Source organism: Triturus cristatus, chromosome 9 (assembly GCF_964204655.1).
Source record: "Triturus cristatus chromosome 9, aTriCri1.1, whole genome shotgun sequence".
NCBI lineage: Eukaryota > Metazoa > Chordata > Amphibia > Caudata > Salamandridae > Triturus > Triturus cristatus.
Genome location: NC_140592.1, coordinates 232773145 through 232796532, shown reverse-complemented (window position 1 = coordinate 232796532; position 23388 = coordinate 232773145).

Sequence of the window (23388 nt, the reverse complement as noted above, 5' to 3'; positions counted from 1 at the left end):
TACCGTATATTGTCCTAATTTGGATGACTCTGAATTTTTTGATAAGATCAATCTGGAATTGTCTCTCTGGCCTCAACCTCTTATAATTTGCGGGGACCTAAATATACATTTTGATGGGGATTTTGATGTCATTGGTAGGCAGGCATATTATGGCAGGAAGCCGCGAGTCTATAAAAGTGTGCGTAGACTGATTTTGGATCATGGACTCTGTGAGGTCTGGTGTAGGCTTAATGCTGGTCAGCCAGGTCATACGTTTTTTTCAGCCCCTCACAAAAAGCTGGTCCGACTGGATTATTTTCTTGTCTCTTATTCTATGCTGGGTAAGGTGTCTATATGTACTCTGCCAAGGTTTATTTCTGACCATAACCCTTTAATTTCAGAGAATGAGTTTGACACGTTTATCCCCCGTAATTCTGAGTGGACCTTTGATAGAAAATTGCTGCTAGACTCGGAGTACTGTAACCGTATTAGGGATTGGATGGCCTGCTTTTTTCAGATAAACAGGAACTCCGCTGCAGGAGGGATGGTTTGGGACGCTTTTAAGGCGGGACTCAGGGGTGAGACCCTGAGCTTCGCTGCACAAAAGCGTAAAAACATGAAGAAAATCATGGAAAAGCGTATCTTGGATCTTAGTATTGTGGAACGCGAGCTGGACAAAAAAGTAAAAGAATGAGTGGATTTGAATCAGGTGTTGAGAAAGCTCGCTATTAAAAAATCTGTAGTTTATCAGCAGTTTGCTGTTGAGGCTGCTGCTAAATTTCAGCTCCATAAAAGGGAGTGCTATGAGTATGGGGAGCAGACTGGCAGAGTTCTCGCTAACCGACTTCGTCAAAAAGAGGTACAAAACAAAATTACTAAAATTAAAGATAATCAGGGAATAATTCAGGAATCTCCCCAAGGGGTTCGGAAAGCCTTTCAGGCCTACTATGAGGAACTATACTCTGATAAAGAAACAGATAAGGCGGACAGTTATTTAGCAGGGATTGTGTCCTCTTCATTAACAGCAGTACAGAAAGATATTTTGTCGGAGGCGATTACATGGGAAGAAGTGGAGGCGGCTCTTCTTTCGCTTCCGCGCGGCACAGCGATGGGCCCGACAAAATCCCACTCGAGTTTTATATTATGTTCAGGGTGGAGATGAGGGTAGAGCTGATGAATTTATTTCTGCACGCTTTTGAAGGCTCTCCTCCGGACTCATGGTCTAAAACGGTGATTGTGGTTTTTAAGAAGAAGGGGAAGGATGGGCTTCAGCTTGGGTCATATCAACCTATATCTCTAATAAATTTGGATAGCAAGATATATTACAAATTACTTGCTAGGTGAATTGCTAGAGTCATTACTTCAATAGTTTCAGTATGCCAGCACGGCTTTATTGCCGGTCGGGGCACTACTGACCATATAAGGCGTGTCATATCTCTATTAGACTGGGCACAGGTGACGGATTCCCAGATGGGGGTGGCCCTGTTGGATGCCGAGAAGGCATTCGACAGGGTCTCCTGGGATTTTTTGTGGTCGGTCCTTGTATGGAAGGGATTCCCTCCTGATTTTCTGAAGGCTATACAGGCCCTATATCGGAAACCAGCTGCCACAGTTTGGGTTTCAGGGGAGGAATCTGAGGAGCTCAGAGTGTTCAGGGGCACCAGACAGGGTTGCCCTTGCTCGCCCTTTCTTTTTGCTTTATATATAGAGCCGTTATTTTTTAAATTGGAACACGATGCACTAATTGTTCCAGTTAAACCCCAGCAACATGATGTTAAAGTATTTGCCTATGCTGACGACTTAGCAGTCCTCACAAGGGATGTGGTTAGTGCTTTAAATAGAATCGAGATTTTGACTAAGGAATTTGCAGGGATTTCAGGCTATAAATTGAACTTACTCAAAACCCAGATTTTGCACTCAGCCAAGGGACGCCCATTTGATGTTAAAATAGTCGATGAGGCAGTATATCTGGGCATTAAACTCTCTGCGAAAGTAGAGGACATCCCTGCCTTAAATGCTGATCCTATTGTTATAGCTTCCAATAAAACCTTGGAGAAACTAGACCACTTGCATATGTCACTCTATGGAAGAGGTAATGTTATTAAAATGCTAATTTTCCCAAAATTCCTATATTTATTTCGAGCTATTCCGTTATGGTTTCCCAACTCTTTATTTTTGAGAATAGAAAGGATGTGCTCCCGGTTTATATGGAGCTATAAAAGGGCGAGAAGAGCCCTGAGATGGCTCTATCTATCTAGAAGCCGTGGGGGGTGGTCTATCCCTAATTTCCGTCTTTATTATTATATATCACTGCTTCAGCACATTGGGGTCTTGATTTCCGGAGAAAGGGCTGCTTGGAACCCGGCCACTTTTCCTTCCATTTATGAATTAATTATGGGCCCAGAAGCTCGGTATTTATTTGTTAGGATTATAGAACTGAGCTACTATAAGAAAACTAGGTTTAAAATCTTGATGGCTGCGTTTTCTGTATGGAAAAAGACACGTGCGTTGTTTAAGATAAGGGATTTTAATCGTTATACTCCGATCGGCCTATTAGGGACTTTCTCTACAGTTTTCCAGGATTCCGTCGCGCGTAAGTGGCGTGCTGCCGGTATTAGGACTATTGGGGATCTCTGTGAATATAGTCAAATTAGGACGTATGTTTCTTTGAGGGAGAAATTTGATCTCGATAAGGGTGACTTTTTCAAATATTTACAGTTGCGGAGCTTTGTAGACAAAGCTATTATAAAGGGCACTTGCTCACTTGAGGGAATACCCATTCTCGAGGTAATAATGCGCAGGGGTAAGCTGGCGCTAATGTATCAAGAAGCTAGTCGGGGGCAGCAAGACGACCTTCTAATACAGGAACAAAAATGGGAAAACAGGCTTGGGGTTTCGAATATAGATCTACAGGAAGCTCTGGAAATGGCTAATTCAATACTGTTGACTGGGAGTATTAGGAGTCAGTGTTATATGGTGATTTTTGACTTATACTATACTCCCGCTAAGATAGCTAAATGGAAGACTGGAAGGGGGGATAGGTGCCCCCGGTGCGGTGCGATTGCAGCTGATGCCTCACATATGGTTTTTCTATGTCCGTCTTTAGCCCCCTTCCTGCGTGATTTACAACATTTTTTGCATTTTTCTTTGGCAATACTGGTGGTCCTTAACGTGGGATTGGTATTGCTTGGCATCGAATTCGACATAATAACTAACAAACGGCTAGCACCACAAAAGGGCTTTTTATTTTTATGTATGGCTGTGATGCGTCTTTGCATAACTTCGCAGTGGTCAAGCCAGGACCCACCCCTATTTTCTGAATGGAGGGCTAGGATTCTTGCTTTGTATAATATGGAAATGGCTCTATATAAACTGAAAGGCTATAGAAGAAAGTTATTTGGTGAGCAACTATGGGCACCAATAACAGGTTGGCTTTGATTGAAGGTTATATTCAAAAATTGCAATGAATTTGTCTCAGTTTTGTATTTGTATTGTAAAAGGATTTGTTTTCATGTAATAATAATGAAATCTGCTTTTGCTGAATAAAAATTATAAATAAAATATTAGAAAAAAAAAAGGAAACGACGAGTCAAGCTTTGCATTCAACAGGTGCTGAGACATTACAATGTCATTTTGTGGGACAGAGTACGAACACACATTTCTGATTGATGCTTCTTCGATGAAATTCTTGCAGGAAGCTGTTCAAGTGGTGCCAAGTGTGTATTTTGTGTATGGGAGGAATGTGTATGTTCGGCCTCTGAACAAATGGTATGGTACTTGTTACGTGGCTGTTGTGTTTCCAAAGATATACCAAGTGGAGGATTTGGAGAGTTTGGAAGAAAAGTCATTGCATAGAGTGAAAAGTGGAACGAGTGCTGGTGAAATTGAGGGAGATATATTTGGAGTAATGATACCTAGTTTGGTAATGGTATTGAATGACATCAATATTAGAAGGTTATCAACTATTGTGGATAAGTTGTCAGTTAATACAGCTCAGTCACTGTTGATTGTAGATGGAGAGAGGTTTTTTTTGATAACAGCAATGATACTGCAAAACCGTCTTGATGTGTTATTAGTAAAAGAGGATGGAGTCTGTAAAATGCTGAAGGTCCAACAATGTTGTACTTACATACCAAATAAGAGCAAGGACCTGAGGAGATATATAGGTAACATCATTCAGATACATCATGAGATACATGATTTGGCAACTGAGGGAATTTGGCATAAGATTCGGAAAGGGTTTGGAAAAGTTGGAAATTGGTTTGTAAATCTTGGAAAAGGAATTCTTGGCTATATCTTGAAGCCAATAGTAATTGTTGTGGTCTGTGTTATCATGTGGTTGGGCATAGTGAGGGCATACAAATGGCACAAGTCAAGGCAATTGGAGAATTCCATTAGAGAAAGAGAAAGGAAAATGGAAAGACTGCAGGACAGTCATTATGAGAATCTTAAGCGCTTGGAAGAATTCAGACAGAGGAGACTAGCTATGACATCGGTTTAGGTTGGTCTACTCTACAGGGAGTTAGAGTATTGTGATGACACGTCATCAGAGGGGGGGACTGATGTAGCGCAAAATCAATTTTTCATTTTAAGGGTGCCTTATAATCATATGTGTAGTATTAACCTAACTGTTAGGATTTTGTAACTTAATAACATGAATATGATGTGCTTAGGCCAAAATGTAGAATACATGAAGAATTAATGTGGAAAATACAATGTAACCAGCAGAAAACATTAACTGAAACGCTTGTGTTGTGCAACTGCCAATCATTTTATTGTTGAATTTGTTTATTAATCGTGTCATTTTATATGTAGGTGAAAATATTAACTGCATATGTCTCAATTTCAATTTAACTTTGTAAAGTTCATGTTCCATTTCTCTTATGTTACCTGAATTTTGTAAGCTTGAAATGTATTTTCCCTGGAAGCTCTTGCATTAGAATTAACAGTTGAATTTCATGTGCATGTTGGATTCTGTTCTTTATCACGTTTGTGTGGCAGGTGGACGAAGTGCCCTTCTCAGTTAGAATAATGTCTTTGTTTAGGAGTTAGGCAAGGAGAGAAGAGGATACATTGGGAGTTAATACCGATAAGGAGAGCTGTTGTACTTTCTCAACGGAGAAGGCCTGGGGATCAAAGTTATCTTGTTACTGTTCGGGAGCATTGCCGTCCTGTGGAAAACTACCTATGGGAATGTGGCCTGATCGGATGGCGTGACCTGAATGGAATTATGGGAAGACACCTGTGATATTGGAGTATTGCAAGTCGAGAAAGAGCCCAATTCTTCTCTGCCTTTGGAGAGAGAGCATTTTAGAATGAGCTCTGTCTCGGTAGTTTCATGGTGCTTGATCCATTGAAGTTGAGAGGCTTCTCAGAAAGACTCCACCTTTACCTATCCTTCCCCAAATAGTTCTTAAGTAGGGACATCATATTAGTTTTAGTGTATGGGGATGGATTAATGCTTTATTTTCATCAACCCTCTATGCAGGGGAACTTGAACTCCTGTTTCTTGACCGTTTTTATCCTGATTCTTGAATTAATTGTCTTGTGCATGTTGCACCGTCTCAATCTTATTCGTAGATTCAGCTTTATGTTGGTTCCAATGTACTTGTACACCCTCATCTTGAGGTGTCTGTGTGTCTAATTATTTTTGGCTTTGTAATAAATTAACGAACCTTACTTAGTAGTATGTGGTTACTATGTGTCTAGAGGAACTGAAATTGAATTGATTGACATTGCGAATAATTACTCTCCCCTCCAAGGTCTCATGCTGAGATAAAGTACCATTGACTTGAGGTTCTAGAGCAGATCTAGAACATACGGACCCAGCCCTTTCATTTGTGTACATTTTCTGAGATGAATCCCACAGGGAGGTTATTCTTCTATGCCCAAGTGTCAGTATAAATGCCTATGATTGCTCCAAGCAAGAAATTAATGGCAACCTCTTTAGTTTTTATCCCTCTGTCGATGTTTCAAAAGCTGTGGGGAGGTCTATGAATGCCACATATAAATAGCTACCATTTGTACTCTATATCATCAGAGAAAGAGTCATTAAATTACCCTCTATTCTGCAGCCTTTTTGGAATCCAGTTTTGAAAGACGTGACAAGTCTCATACTGGTGGCCCATATATCCAGTTCTTTATTCAGTGTTGCATTTTCCCTCCACATTTAACAATGCTATTCAAAAGTAAATCTCCGAAGAAGGGCCAAGTCCTTTATATGGATGAGATTTAAAAGGGAAACTCTCCAGCTTTCAGGGATTGTATTGGAATCAATGCAGTTCTATAAGGTGAACAGAATACAGGACCAAAGAGTAATGTTTGGTTTAAGCACAGAGGCAGGAATTCTATTAGGTCCTAGGGCACCATCACTAAGGATTGATTTTAATATGCGTTCCACCTGGATTGCAGATTTATTAGCTAAATTTTTTATGTTCTTTATAATTTTTCTGGACTACTTCTGAAGAGATCTTCCATAACATATGTGCTATGCTTATAACCATTTTGATGAGGAGACACAGTTCAAACAACTTGTCTTATCTTTTACCACGGGTACATTTTTGATTTGCCGACCTCATATAGTCTCAAGCTTGCATGGTCTTCCCTGGAGCACCTTATGTCCCAAAGTTTCTTCCTATATAACATTTTTATTAAACTACATTTTTTATTCAGTTTAAGGCCATTAATATCCTTATGTATCCTCAAAGCTTTGTTTAGTTTGTATTTAAGTTTCCAGATATTTCTTGGCTGAATCTACCTACTGTTATGATATTTTTTTGTACCACTGGCCGATGGATCACTTAGTTCTATTAAGAGCCTCTGAACTATTGATGGCCATGTATGCAGACTTCACATCAGATGACGTTTTCCACTTTCCATATTCTCCTCAAGGATATCACCCAGAAACATATTTAAGGCAATTATTTTGGCATGCCACTAAGGTGCTCTTCTTTTAAGGCAGGCATGCACATGTGATGGGGCAAACTGCTGCTCACAGTGGCAGAGAGCGGTTAGCTGAAGTTGCCTTACCCAATTTTGGAGTCTGTATGCTGTGATGGGTGGAAACTAAATGTAAGGGAGAATTGAACAGACCAATCGATAAAGCAGGTTGACCCGAAGCCCTTCTATGCAAGGATTTGAATATATGAGGACGGCAAAAGCTATCATTGGCCAGACTTTAAAAACATTCACAGGTTAACAAGCAGTTCCATCAAGGAGCAACCAAGCTGCTTCAGAGAAAATTTAAGAGCGTCAAACAGTACAATTTCAGTCATTCAATTAACTGACATTATATAGTTACTCAAAACCAAAAAATTTACTAATTGAAACGTACTCAGTGCTTATGTGTTCACACATTGAGTGAAAAACCCAGTGCCAAATGTGTGTATTTAGACACAAGATTGAACTGAAAAACTCTTCACAAATGAGGAAATCAAGGACATGCGACATAGGTGGACAAATATATAGGCTACGACAAGCGCCCCCCAAAATGACACTCCTGATTTACCTAGGAGTACTTCATCATATTTATAGCTCTGACCTTCAATCCAATTTACATTTTTGTAAATCTTTCTAGCAGGCATTGCCTTAGCCACCTGCATGTGCCCTTGTATTACTACATTGTTATTGTGACTGCCTGACACACATCCTTGATGCACTTTTCATTTTAAATTGCGTTCTCAGTCAATTTACCTGATCTGGAAAGTTTTTAGATGTGTGGAATATTTTTGACATGACAACATTAGGATCAGTCACCATTGCATACAAATATATATTTGATAGTAGAAAAAGCGTCATTCATGAAGTTTATTGGTCCAATGTTTTATCTATAGACACAGACATTTGGCACTGTTTTTATCACTGCAAACAATAAGGAGCTACAGAGGGAAATAAACCCAAGTCGCCCTCCTCTCAATCAATACTCATATACACAGGACTGGGTATAGGAAGGTATAGTCACAATAAACTGTGGTTCAAATCCCTATGTCTTTAGGTATTTTGTACTCCTCTCCTTTCTCAATCTGAGGTAGTCACCAACAGCCGTTCACCTTCAATTTTTTAATTTTTATAAACCAACTTACTAAAAAGTTTTACTTATGGCAATCCCCACTAATGACCTTCTTAGTGTAAAAACCCCCACGTCAATTACACCGGATATTTCTTACAATCCTTTGAAAAATGTGAGAGGACAAGATGACACCTCACGTGCGCAACACCAATTGAGCTTGCTGATTGGTACTCACCAGCTCTGCCCACTTTTATCATCATCGGTTGTCATCTTGCCCCAAAAAAATAAGTAAATACAGTGTCCACAAGGTTAAACCCAAAATGTGAAGGTAAATAGTGAAATAATCACACACCAAGGTGCGACTGAAATGTGAAGTTAAAAAATGAAAGGGATGCACTTTCTATAGGACCAACTTTATTCCTCCTTATATGTGCACCCAATTCAAAACTTAAAAAGGTTGCTTAATATGCATACCATAGTATTATGCCAACATGTTTCATCGCCAAAACATTTGTAGCGATTTCTTCAGGGCAAATACAGTTGCTTGGCAGCAGTCGGGGACACCTCTTAGCCTTTCATTCGGGGACTGCCAGAAGTAAAAACACACAACACACATAATTCTCACTACATTGCCACTTCTTCACTAATGGATCTACTTGCATCTCTCGCTCTGGTTTACTCTATACCCTTATTGAGCCATAGATCCATGTACCAGCTCCCTTGAACAGGTCACAGCACGAGCTCCATATGTGAGTCCTCGCAGTAGATCCGCATTCAGCTGTAATGCAAATCTGGAAGTAATGGGGTTTCTCATTAGTCCCTGTGGCCCTCGTTGTATTTTCTATCTAGCACTCGCTGCACCGAGTTCTAACTGAGCTACATGGGGCCTCAACACTTCATTTTGATTATGTTGCGTAATTCTGAGCAGTTACTCTATGCTACTCTCTGGTACTGGGAAGTGGAGCCCACTTTTTGCTCATCACACTACTATTTACCAGAGTCTTAGTCATCTGCTCCATTAACAAACCCCCTCATATTACTTTTAGCAAAACGGACTTCTTAGCAGTTTTAGAGATATAACAGATGTTCACGGACTTAAAGATGTTAGAAACACAACACCCTCCTTTTAAGTCATTCCTCCTTACCACCCCAGGCCTCACGGAGCTCCTTATCTCCACCGGTTAGCGGTGTTCACCCTCTGCCTCTGTTTTCAATCTTTCGCGGGAAGACGGCAGCGTCCCCGCGTCATAACCGTGGGCGCCATCTTGGATTGCGGAGAATTATCCAACTTTCTTTCCACAAGTGGGTGGTTTCTACTCTTTTACTCATTATACTGCTATTCGCCACGTTCTTATTCAGGTGGTGCCTTAACAAACCACCCAAGGTACAGTGTGTTTACACAATATTCCTCAAAGAAAAAACACGAGCCTGTTAACACTTCTCAATGTGTTGGCATGTAACACCCTCCTTCATAGTCAGCGTCGCCACAACCTGTGGGCGCCATCTTAAAAAGGGATGTTAAGCCAAATTCCTTTCTACAAGATTCCTAAAAAAACGAACCTGTTAACACTTCTAAATGTGTTGGCATGTAACACCCTCCCTCATAGTCAGCGTCGTCACCTCCTGTGGGCGCCATCTTAAAAAGGGATGTTAAGCCAAATTCCTTTCTACAGGTAATTAGTTATTTCTGATTTCAAACCCAAAACGCACTATCATATCGTTGAGCTCTATTTACATATCTTGTTCTTTTCTCAAGGGGGACCTTATATATTGGAAGAGTCTTAAGCACACAACTGATGTAGTTATCAGACCAATCCATCTATGCTGGATTTGAGATGGACCCATCACTAGCTACCCGATGTTCTCTGATGTCGTATTAATGTCCTTTTATACGGGAGCTGTCATATTACAAGCAAACATAGCTAATACTGTCTCTTGCTTACACCTGCAGCACCCTAACAGGGAGGGGGGATACTCTACAGCTTAATGTTTTGCCTTGTTCCATTCAATTTGGTCGTTTAACCCACTTTGATCGCACTTTTCCTGAAAAATCCATCGTGCTTCTTTTGAGGCCAGCAGATCCTCGACATTTTGGGGGTTACCTATTATTTTCTCAAGTACCACCCACGTAAAAGTATGTTTAGTTTCATGGCAATGTTGCACCAGTTTAGTGGTTAGCTTGCCTGCTCTGATCGCACTCAGATGTTCCTGCATTCTAACCTTCACCTTCAGCGTCGTGAGACCTATATATTGAAGGCCGCATTGGCAAGTCAATCTATATACCACATTCGCGGTGTTACAGTTACTGAACGTCTCAGATACCAGGTCTTACCTGAGTTCAAAGCAATACTCAGTGTCTTCTTGGTAAGTCCACACACAGAGCATGATCCACACGGATAGTGCCCTGGAGGGATTGTTGACTCTGTTGGTTTTTGTAACGCTTCTACCCGTGTGTGTACAAGTTTATCCCTTAAGTTGCTAGATCTTTTAAAGGCAAACCTGGGGGGAGGCATGGTGAAGTCTTTAGTTGACAATAGTGCCCAATGCTTGCGTATAGACTGACGGATCCGTGTTGCTAAAGGATCAAACGTCATGACCACGGGCAAACACTCGTCTTTTGTTTTTTCATTTTTCTGGAGCAATACACTCCTTGGTGTGTTGATCGCTCTTTTTCTAGCTTGCCTGATAATTTTGCGAGGATACTGCCTCATCTCAAGCTTAGCACATAATCCTTCTGATTGATCAAGGAATGCTGCGGTGGAGGAACAGTTCCTTCGATAACGATGGAACTGCCCCACGGGAAGATTATCTTTAGGGGCTCTGGGATGGAAAGAGTTGTAAGACAAAAGTGAGTTCTTATCCGTAGGTTTTTGATGTACTCGGGAACATAGTGTGTCCCCTTCTACATAAATATCCAAATCAAGGTATACTGCCGCCTGGCTGCTGTAATTCCATGTAAACCTGAGGCTAGCATCCTGATGGTTGAGCCAGTTAAGGAACTCCAGTAACCCATCTTCTTGTCCCAACCATATGCAGAACACGTCGTCTATGTACCTCTTTCACAGACGGCTCTTACTCTGGAAGGGATTAGACTGATGATATAAGACTTTGAGGAATATTGTGTAAACACACTGTACCTTGGGTGGTTTGTTAAGGCACCACCTGAATAAGAACGTGACGAATAGCAGTATAATGAGTAAAAGAGTAGAAACCACCCACTTGTGGAAAGAAAGTTGGATAATTCTCCCCAATCCAATATGGCGCCCATGGTTATGACACGGGGACGCTGCCGTCTTCCCGCGAAAGATTGAAAACAGAGGCGGAGGGTGAACACCGCTAACCAGTGGAGATAAGGAGCTCCGTGAGGCCTGGGGTGGTAAGGAGGAATGACTTAAAACGAGGGTGTTGTGTTTCTAACATCTTTAAGTCCGTAAACATCTGTTATATCTCTAAAACTGCTAAGAAGTCCGTTTTGCTAAAAGTAATATGAGGGGGTTTGTTAATGGAGCAGATGACTAAGACTCTGGTAAATAGTAGTGTGATGAGCAAAAAGTGGGCTCCACTTCCCAGAACCAGAGAGTAGCATAGAGTAACTGCTCAGAATTACGCAACATAATCAAAATGAAGTGTTGAGGCCCCATGTAGCTCAGTTAGAACTCGGTGCAGTGAGTGCTAGATAGAGAATACAACGAGGGCCACAGGGACTAATGAGAAACCCCATTACTTCCAGATTTGCATTACAGCTGAATGTGGATCTACTGCGAGGACTCACATATGGAGCTCGTGCTGTGACCTGTTCAAGGGAGCTGGTACATGGATCTATGGCTCAATAAGGGTAAAGAGTAAACCAGAGCGAGAAATGCAAGTAGATCCATTAGTGAAGAAGTGGCAATGTAGTGAGAATTATGTGTGTTGTGTGTTTTTACTTCTGGCAGTCCCCGAATGAAAGGCTAAGAGGTGTCCCCGACTGGTGCCAAGCAACTGGATTTGCCCTGAAGAAATCGCTACAAATATTTTGGCGATGAAACATGTTGGCATAATACTATGGTATGCATATTAAGCAACCTTTTTAAGTTTTGAATTGGGTGCACATATAAGGAGGAATAAAGTTGGTCCTATAGAAAGTGCATCCCTTTCATTTTTTAACTTCACATTTCAGTCGCACCTTGGTGTGTGATTATTTCACTATTTACCTTCACATTTTGGGTTTAACCTTGTGGACACTGTATTTACTTATTTTTTTGGGGCAAGATGACAACCGATGATGATAAAAGTGGGCAGAGCTGGTGAGTACCAATCAGCAAGCTCAATTGGTGTTGCGCACGTGAGGTGTCATCTTGTCCTCTCACATTTTTTCAAAGGATTGTAAAAAATACCCGGTGTAATTGACGTGGGGGTTTTTACACTAAGAAGGTCATTAGTGGGGATTGCCATAAGTAAAACTTTTTAGTAAGTTGGTTTATAAAAATTAAAAAATTGAAGGTGAACGGCTGTTGGTGACTACCTCAGATTGAGAAAGGAGAGGAGTACAAAATACCTAAAGACATAGGGATTTGAACCACAGTTTATTGTGACTATACCTTCCTAGACCCAGTCCTGTGTATATGAGTACTGTTTTTATCACTCCCTGTGTGATCAAATGAACCCTAAGAATTTTGTTCTGTTTTTCTGTTCTGAGTTATTATGTAACGGTATTTTATTAAATGTTTTAATTTGTATTGAATTTCTTGTGAAACAGATTTGGTGCTCCTTGGCAGGACTATTAATTAACACATAAATATTTTTCTATTATGAAAACGACACCTCCACAATCTCCTGTTATTTGTTAGACATTCTTGCCTTAAGCTTCTGGTAGGCTCACTTTGTGCTGGCAGCAAGTACAGATTCTCCGCCAAGTAATTTTTATACTACATTTGAGGAGGTCCTATTTCCATCCTTGACTTATACAAAAAATAATAGTGGGTGCCTTATTCCTCCATCAGGGCAACAAGCATAAATTATGGTCCTTTCGGAAAAAAAGGCAACCTGATTTAGTACTAGGCTGCAGGGCTGGACTGGCCATAGCAGGCGCCGGGCATTTACCTGGTGGGCTGGATGGGTGAGGGCCGGTTTTGCAGACTTGGGGGCCGGTTCTGTCACTGGGGGCCGGTTTTGCAGTAGTGCTGCAATATCGGCCCCTGTACCAAAATAAAAGCAGCAGCGGTGCTTCTCAGTGCTACTAGGGGGCCTGCAGCACTGATTGAACCACCAATGTAAGTAGCCCTTTAAATATGTCTCAGGCCTGCCATTGTAGCCTGTGTGTGTGCAGTTTTATACTGCTGTGTCGACCTGGCAAAATAAACCTCTTACCAGGCCTAAACCTTCCTTTTTAATACATATACGTCACCAGTAGGGTAGGCCCTGGAAAGCCCAGAGGGTGGGTGTAATGTATTTAAAAAGTGGGACATGTACTTTTTAGTTGTACATGTCCTGGTAGTGAAAAACTCTTACATTCGTTATTCACTACTGCTAGGCCTACCTCTCCCATAGGCTAACATTGGAGTTGCCTATTACATTTAATACGTGATAATTTCAAAATGAGAGCAGGTAACCAGTTTATATTTAGTGTCTTTGGAATTGTAATGAAAAATCCTCTCTCGTGGTAATGTCATATTTTAAAGAAAAATTTGAAAATGGCATTTTTAGAAAGTAGGCATTTCCCTGAGTTAGCCATTTAGTGCCTGCTATCTCTGGGTCACATGACTGGGTGTAGATTACAGTTGAGCTTTGTATATTCCTCCTAGACCGCCACACACAATAAGGGGTGTGGTGTGCCTGAATGGGCCATCACTGGCAGTATGTCAGGGAAGAGCTGGGCACAGCTCTACTTACAGTTGAATAGTCTGTGTCCTGCCTCCACACAAAGGGCTGTATACCTCCTGTCGTTAGTCTGGAGCCAGGACATGCAAGGCAGGATGTTTGGGGAAATCAAAGAGAATTTCTAGAAGCTTTGCCCTCCCTCCAGAGGAAGTGCACCAGGTATAAATATTGGACCTCAGACACCACCTCTTCAGTACACTTCTGGACATGTGGATACTCTGCCAGGAAAAAGGGCTACCGTGCTGCTGAAAGGACTGCCACTCTGCTGATCTGCTGCTCTGAAGGACTGTGGCACTACTGTGCTGACCTGTTGCTTGCTGCCGTCTTGCCTGAGTGAGAGGACTGGACCAGCATCTGTTAAAGCAAGGATCAACAGAGTGCCTCCAAGGGCTGGTTGTATGGCCTCCTGACTTGGGCCTCAGGGACAGGAGGCTCTTACCACCTTGATCCCAGCACCTGGATTCTGCCAGCTGTGAGTCTACCCTGCCAAATGGTGCCACCCCAGTCCTGGACTCTTGGAAGTGGGCCTAAGGTGTTATGCTAGCCTCTGTGGATGCAACAGAACTGATGCATCTTCTCAGCTCTGTGGCACAACATTGAGCAGAACTGATGCATCGTCAACACCACTGCGTTGATCTTCCCCATCGCAATGCCCCGCATTGAAAGCCCTTGATGACAAGATCCTCAATGACGACTCAAGCCCTCGCATCACAGTCTCACCATATCTCGGAACGGACACATCTCCGACGTGCACCCTCACAATGATACACAAAACAGGATTTAAGGTATTTTGTTCAGTGAGACTCACAGGGTACCTGTAGCTGGCCCACGCTCCATCGAGGTCAGCCTGAACATTTGACTTTATCCTGGTCCAGCGTAACCAGATAAACACAGTTGGCACTTTATGCTTTTTGCCACTATTTTCTCTAAAGTCTTTAAAGTTGCATGTCACTGGTTCTACTGATTGGATATTTGTCATTTTTGTCTTGTTGTATTTAATAGAAAATAACTCTATTTATTTTTTTTGAAATCTGTTGTGGGATCTTTTTTAGTGTGGTATTTTTCCCTTTATTACTGTTTGCAGAGCTATACAAATACTTTACATTGCCCCGGAATTAAGCCTGACTGCTCTGTGTCAAGCTACCAAAGGGTTGAGCACAGGTTAATTTAGGGTTGGCTTGGGCCTCACCCTGACAAGGATTGTGGTTGCTTCTTAACCAGGGCTCACACCCCAGTCAACCAACAACACAATTTCTATCATTGGTGATCACTGGTGAAGATTAGGACTTGTGTTTATGCAGTGCCATACAGTGATTTTGTGTTCCACTACCATCCCATATCTGAGACCAATTTGAGTTCTAAATTCTCCTTGATTGGTCTTCTTGTTTTTGAGAATTCTCTCTCTGACTGTTGTGCCTGGAACCACACCTGCAAAGATGGAGTTTTAGCTGGCCAACATGGATGCCTACACTATGGCCCAGCTAAAGGGGTTTTACAAGGAGAGAGGACTTCCAGCAAAGAGCGGCACCAGTAAAGTGGAGCTCCAAAAGGCCCTGATGGCCTTGGCAGAAGCCCACCAGTGATTGGTTGCAACAACAGAAGGGAACAATGAGATGGAAAGGCAAGGACCGAACCTGTCTGAGTTACAGCCTTCAGCTGAGGGGGATAACTAGACCCTGAGTGCCAGAGCAGAGAGCAGTGTGTCTTCTCCAGGCCTGTCCCCGGAGGACCTAGAGGACACAAAGGTGGAGACGGAGGTTAGCTGCAGATGGCCCAATTGAAAATAGATCAAAAGAAACTGGCCTTTCAGGCAGAGCAGAAGAGACAGGCCATGGAGGCAGAGACTGGGGTGAGTTAGTTTAGCACGTGGGGAGGAGTTTGCCCCAGAAAGTGTGGGGAATAGCATAGATGTTGCCCTAGTGTCCCTGGGTGATGGAGAGTTGGTGCAGAGAGTTCACATTCCTAGCAACACTAGGCAATAAAGGCAGTTGGTCACCATCAACGGGCAGAGGTGGAGGCTCTGAGAGACACTGGAGCCAGCATGACAACTGTAGGATGTCATCTGGTGACCTCAGAGCAGGTAGTCCCTAATGCATTTCACCATGTTATTGGAGCTGACAACCATGAGACCCACTATCCAGTGGCCCTGGTTCCCTTTGAGTGGTGGGGTGTCAGGTTCCTTAAGGGTAGCTGTGAGTCCTCCATGCCTGTGGAATGTCTGCTGGGCAATGACCTAGAGCACACCATCTGGAAGGAGGTGGAGCTCAGGTCACACTTGGTGATGTTAGGCTTGTCTGAGAAGGTGTGCCAGGCCACACGTTCGATGGCCGCCCGAGAAGTTAGTCAGGCCCTTTAATCCCTCATCGATGGCAGCTTCAATGACTATGCCAGACTCCACATCATAGCCACGCAGCTCCTTGGAACCGACGCATCACCCCGACTGTGTGACACAACTTCGACAATACACTTCACATTGTATTTTTTGGCAGTTTAAACTCTAGTTGCACTTGTGCTTGAGAAATCGTATTTGGCAAGTGGAACAGCACCCTGTACTTATGGCATTGAGCCATCTCTAGTCATTTGGTTAGTTTTCCATGATAGATTATCACCCCACAGCTTATTGTTGGCATTAACTTGCTGTCTACTGCGCTAAGTAATGTGTTGATGTTTTGGCCGGATAACTTATATGAGTACACCAATAAACAAGTTGTTAAGTGCCAGTGCTGTGTTTCTTAGGGCTGCATGATGTGAGAAAGTACTCCCACATTTATCTAACTAAAATTCTAAATATGTATAGTTCTTGGTGTACTCAGTGTTAGTTCTGGCCAGTTGCCAAAGATCTCTTTTAAGTAATTGTTGCCAGGAAATGACAATCTCGGTTTTATCTTTAGGCTATTATTGGCACAATATTTGTTCAATGAGTTCAAAGTTTTCTGGCACCCATCTGGCGTTTGATCTTGATTTATTTTATTTATTTAAGAAGTTTTATATAGCGCTGGCCGGACTCGGGGGTATCGGAGCGCTTTACAGCAGTTTTTCGCAAGAGTCATATAATAGAGCCTGTTATCTTGTTATACATATTGGTTTGGAAGTCCAAGTGTGCTGTGCAGTATTGAGGTAGTACGTGAGTCCAGAGATAGCCTCGATTAGTGCACGGTGTCTTGGGCTGAACCACAACAGTTTTTCGCAAGAGTCATATGGTAGAGCAGTGTTATATATATAGTTTCAGAGGTCCAAGAGTGCTGTGCAGTTTTGAGGTAGTACGTGAGTCCGCGGATAACCTCGATTGGTGCATTTTGTCTTGGGATGAACCTAAGGGGGATGGGGAGGAACAGGAGGAGGTTAGAAAGCAGTGTTATACATATAGGATAGTGAAGTCCAAGTTTGCTGTGCAGTTTTGAGGTAGTAAGTGTGACCTGAGATAACCTCGATTAGTGCACTTTGTCTTGGGATGAACCCTTGGGGGGGGAAGATCAGGAGGTGATCAGGGAGCAGGTAGGAGGTAGGTCTTTGTGATACAATGTCAGTGTGCAATGACGAGTAGAGATTTGCATTGAGGCAGCGGCTATCCCTTTGGGGGGAGCGGCTGAGGAAAAGGACTTTTAGGTGTTATTTGAATTTTGTGAAGTACGAGATAGTTCTGATATCTGCTGGGATTAAGTTCCAGATTGTGGGCACGTTTCCGACAAAAGATTGTGCAGCGTCTTTTTGTTTGCGTGTTTTCATAGGGATGAGAAGTAGGGTATTTGAGCTTGAGGTTTCTAGTCTGACCAGCCCTCTTGAGTTTTGCAGCCAGGTAGTCAGGTTTTCCTGTGTGTAGGGCTTTGTGCGTGAGGCAGGTAGTTCTGAAGCTGGCACGCAGTTCGACTGGGAGCCATTTTAGTTATCTGAGTGCTGGTGAAATGTGATCGTATTTCTTAATTCCAGTGACCATTCTTGCTGCTGCATTGAGTGTTGTTTTGAGGGGAGCTAGGTGGGATTTTGTTGTACCAGTGAGGGTTGCATTCCCATAGTCAAGTCTGGATAGTACCAGTGATTGGGTGGCTTGTTTGAGATCTTTGGTAGGGATGAATGGTTTAATTTAGTTGAGTAGCTTCAGATCTAGTATCACTACATCATTTGCATATTGTAGAATGTTTACTTGCAGCCCTGCCAGTTTTGGTGTAAATCCATTTGAGGTTGTGAGTGCCCTGCCTCTATCTGCTACATATGGATTAAATAGCAGGGGCACTAAAACGTATTCTTGTTTCAGCCCCTTATTTGTATAAATGGTATTTGATGAAGAATCCCACTGGGAGGTGAGTCTCACCTTTGCCCAAGTATCAATATGAATGCCTATGATTGCTCCTAGCACGAGATGAATGTTAGGTTCTTTAGTTTGTATTCCTCTGTCAATATTGTCCAAAGCTATGGGGAAGTCAATGAGTGCCTCATGTAAATGGTGGCCCTTTATTATCTTTGTTCTATATAGCATCAGAGAAATGATCCTTAAATTATCCTCTATGCTAAACCCTTTTAGGAATCCAGTTTTGAAAGACAGGACAAGTCTCATACTGGTGGCCCATTCATCCAGTTCTTTATTCAGGATCTTCATGTAGCATTTTCCCTCCACATCCAACAGTGCTATTCAAAGATAATTTTCCGATGCAGGGTCAAGTCCTTTTTGTAAATGGGATCCGGAAAGGAATCTCTCCACCGTTTAAGAATTGTATTGGATTCCATACAGTTATATAAGGGAAAGAGCATCCAGGACCAAAAATAAAATATAGAGGCAGGAATTCTATTAGGTCCCAGTGCACCACCACTTAAGATTAATTTTAATATGTGTTTGACCTCGATTGCAGATTTAATGGCTGGATTTCTTCAGTATTGTAATTTTTCTGGAATGCTTCCCAGGAGGTATTCCATAACAAATATATTATTTTAATATTTATGACTTATCTTCTTCCACAGTTAGATTTACGAAATTCTAAAAGTCTTTTAATTTGCAGAGCTCATATAGTCTCAAGCTTGCAGTGTTCGTCTCTTGAGCATCTTATGCCCCAGAATTTCTTCCTATATAGAGTTTTTATTACACCAATTTCTTTATTCAGTTTAATCCTTCTGTATCCTTATAGCTTTGTTTAGTTTGTGTTTAAGATCCCTGATATCTCTTGGCTGATCCTACCTACTACTATGATATTTTTTGTACCAATGGACAGTGGATCACTTAGTTCTACTGAGAGCTTCGGAACTATTGATGGCCATGTCTGCGAACTGCACAATATATGACCTTTTTCACCTTCCATATCCACTTCAATGATACCATCCAGAAATATGGCCACTTAGGCACTGCCTTAGCCACATAGATATGCCATTCTATTACTACATTGTTCTTGTGACTGCCTGGCACACATCTTTGATGCACTCTTAATTTTAAATTTCGTGCTCAGTCAACTTACCTCTCAATCTTGATAAAGATCAGGAAAGTTTTCAGATGGGTGGAACATTGTTGACACGACAACATTAGGGTCAATCACCATTGCATACAAAATACATTTGATTGAAGACAAAAGCGTCATTCTTGAAGTTTATTGGTCCATTGTATTTCTATATACACACACATTTGGCATTGGTTTTTTTCATTCCCTGTGTGATCACATGAGCCCTAAGCATGTTTTTCTGTTCCGAGTTATTATATAATGATATTTTATTAAATGTTTGAATTTGTATTGAGTGACAATCTAAGATTTCTGGTGAAACAGTTTGGGTTCTCTTTGGCAGGGTTATTAATCAACGCATGAATATTTTTCTTTTATGAAAAACAATATCTCCACAAGCAACTGTTCTTTGCAAGGTATGTTTGCTTAAAGCTTCTGAAAGGTTCACTTTGGGCTGGCAGGAAGTACTGATGCTCCACCAAGTAAGTGTTGTACTACATTTGAAGAGGCCGTATTTCCAGCCATGTTTTGACTTATACAATACATCATGCTGGTTGCCTTTATCACTCTATCAGGGCAGCACGCATTAATTATTGTCCTTTTGAGAAAAGGGCAACCTAATTTAGTACTAGGCTGCTATATTTCTGGTTAGCCCTGGCATTCTTGGTGCAGTTTTTCCCCTAACTTTTTTGCCTTCAACCCTCCTATTTTGCTAAATTTGTTTATGCTAGCTTTAGGAATCTGTGCACCTTACCACTACTAACCAGTGCTAAAGTGCTTGTGCTCTCTCCCTAAAACATGGTAGGATTGGGTTATACCCAATTGGCATATTTAAATTTTACATGTGAGTCTTAGTAAAGTGGTCCTACCTGTACCCAGGGCCTGTAAATTAAATGGCACTGGTGGGCCTGCAGCAAAGATTGTGCCACCCACTTAAGTAGCACTTTAAACATGTCTCAGGTCTGCCATTGCAGCTTTTTCGGTGCAGTTTTTAAACTTCTGTGACAACATCACAAAATAAACCTTTTGCCAGGCCCAAACCTGCCCTTTTGATGCATTTAAGCCACCCCTAGGGTAGGCTCTGAACAGCCCAGATGGTGGGATGTACTGTACTTAAAAAGTGGGACATGTACTTTTTAGTTTTACATGTCCCAGTAGTGAAAAATCTTACATTAGTTTTTCACTACTGGAAGGCCTACCACTCCAATAGGTCAACATTGGAGATGCCTTATTACATTTAATAAGTGATAATGTACAAATGAGAGAAGGTAGCCAGTTTATGTTTGATGTCTTCGAAATTGTAATGAAAAATCCTCTCTCATGGTAGAGTCAGATATTAAATCACAATTTTGAAAATGCCACTTTTAGAAAGTTGGCAATTTCCTGCCTTAGCCATTTAGTGCCTGTAGCATGACTCTAGGTCACATGACTGGGCGTAGCTGACAATTTGGCTTTGCGTATTCCTCCTAGACCGCCACACACAATAGGGAACTTAGGTGTGCCTGGATGGGCCATCACTGGCAGGATGGAGTGCAGAGCTGGGCACAGCCCTAGTTACACTTGAATAGTCTGTGTATTGACTCGACGCAAAGTGCTGCATACCTCCTGTAGTTAGTCTGGAGCCAGGACAGTCCAGGCAACAGGCCTGGGGATGTCAAAGAACATTTCTAGAAGCTTCTCCTACCTTCCAGAGGAAGGGTACCAAGTATATATATTGAACCTCAGATACTACCCTTCAGTACACTTCTGGGCCTGTGGATATTCAGCCAGGAAGAACAGCATAATCTAAGTGTAAAAAGCTTCAAAGGCGATGACGTAAAACTAAATCCCTTTCAGATAAAGAAGCCCTAAAAGTGCTGCTTAAAAGCTATCTTCATAATATTAAAACTTTCCAGAGAGATTTAATTACAATGAAAATCATGCAAGCATTAAATTCTACCAAAGCTCTCTTTAAAGCACTAAACAATTTTATTAAACCACGTGCCTCTGAACATTATATCCCGACTTCTCAAGAATTATGCAGCACACTAGCCAATTTCTTTGATGAAAAAATGAGCAAATTCTATGCAAACTTTCCTGCCACCTGCAGCCAGTCTGAAAACACTCCTGATTTCAATCTACCTTCTCCTAAGGCCTTCTTACCAGGCACATTAGAGCAGACCCTGGGGCTGCTCGAATCAGCAAAATCAGTATCCCCACTGGACCTGTGTCCACCTAGCACCCAGCTTAATCACTCCTTCCATCCTAGCCCTCTTTAACTTCTCCATGAACATAACTTCAGCCCCCACTACACTGAAAACTGCTCTAGTCTCCCCCATCTTAAAGAAGCCAAACGCTGACCCAGACATTCCATTTAATTACCGGCCTAGTTCGCTACTTCCTCTCCTTGGCTAATTATTGGAGAACTTCATAACCACCAACTATCTGCCTTCTTGAAAAAACACAGGCTCCTTGACTCCTCCCAGTCTGGCTTTAGAGCATACCACAGAACAGAGACAGTGCTAGTCGCTGTCACTTACACTAATAGACTGTCCTAGGATGCGGGCAGACCAGCGATGCTAGAATTCTAGATCTGACAGCGGCCTACTATACGATCTCACATGGCATCCTCATTCGTAGGCTGCATGACATTGGGGCTTATGGCAAGGCGCACAAATGGTTCATTGACTTTCTAAAAGATCGTACCCAATCCATTTCACTAACCCCCTTTAAATCTCGCACCATGCCTGTTGACACAGGGGTACCACAGGGATCCACACTTAGTCCTACTTTATTTAATGTTTATGTTGCCCGTCTTGCACTAATTATCAAGGCATGTGGTTTTGAGGCAATTTCATACCCCGTTGACACACAATTGGTCATCTCTTTTGGTAAATACCTAAGAGGGGTCAAATCCCGCTTTTCTGACTGTTTGAGGAAGATAATTTCCTGAATGTCTTCCTCCTGCTTCCAATGCTGTGCAAGCCTTAATCACAAGTCGTTTAGGCTTTGGCAACGCTTTATTGGCTGCTGCAAATGAGACTTTTCTGTCCAAACTACAAGTGGTACAGAACACGGCAGCCAGACTAGTTTGCAACCTACCACCTAGATTCTCTTTTACTCTGATTCTTGTTTGCACTGGGTACCCATTAGGAAAAGGCTCATTTTTAAGATATGCTGTCTTACACATGAGTCACTAAATGAGAATACTCCTTCTTACCTGCAAATCTAGCTCAGACAGCATAACCCAACCAGACTTTTTAGATCTAAAGATAAAGCCTTATCCAAGTTCCGCTAATTTGTACGGCCTGATATGGCAGAGGATCATTCTCTTATCTCGCTCCCTTCCATTGGAACAAAGTACTTCTGCATATTCGATTATGCTCAGAATTTGGAAAGTTAAAAACATGGCTATTTTAGTTGATTAGTCTAGCTAAATTGGAATTGCCTGACTGTATTAGCCTTGCGCTGAGTTATTCTCATGGGGATGATTTATTTTGTGCTATATCAAATGTGGTTAACATACCATAACATAACAAGGGGTGCTGTGCTACTGAAATTACTGAAAGTACTCTGCTGAAATGCTGTCCTGAAGGACTACTGCCCTGCTGTGCTGACCTGCTGCTTTCTGCCCTCTGCCCTCCTGCCTGGGTGAAAAGGACTGAAACTGCATCTGTTGAACCCAGGACTACCGGAGTTACTACAAGGGCTTGTTGGCTGGCCTCCTGATTTGACCCTCAGGAACAGAATGCTCCAACCACCTTGAACACAGCACCTTGACTCTGCCTGCATTGAACCTACCCTGCCAAGGGGTGCCACCCCAGTCTTGGACCCTTGGAAGTGGGCCTAAGGAGTTCTGCCTGCCTCTGTGGATCTAGCAGAACCGACACATCTTCTCTTCTTCGCGGGACAACCCTGAGTAGAACTGGCTCTTTGTTACTGCTACGTGGATCTTCCCCATTGAAAAGACCCACATCCCAACGAAGCCCGTCACCTCGTCAGAACATTTAATGCGCAACATATCCTCGGTGCAGACCCTCGCATCCCCTCATCGACGGCAGCCTCGATGATGCTGGACTCAGCATTGCAGCCTCCCAGCTCCTCAGAACCGACACCTCACCCCAACTGTGCACTGCAACATCA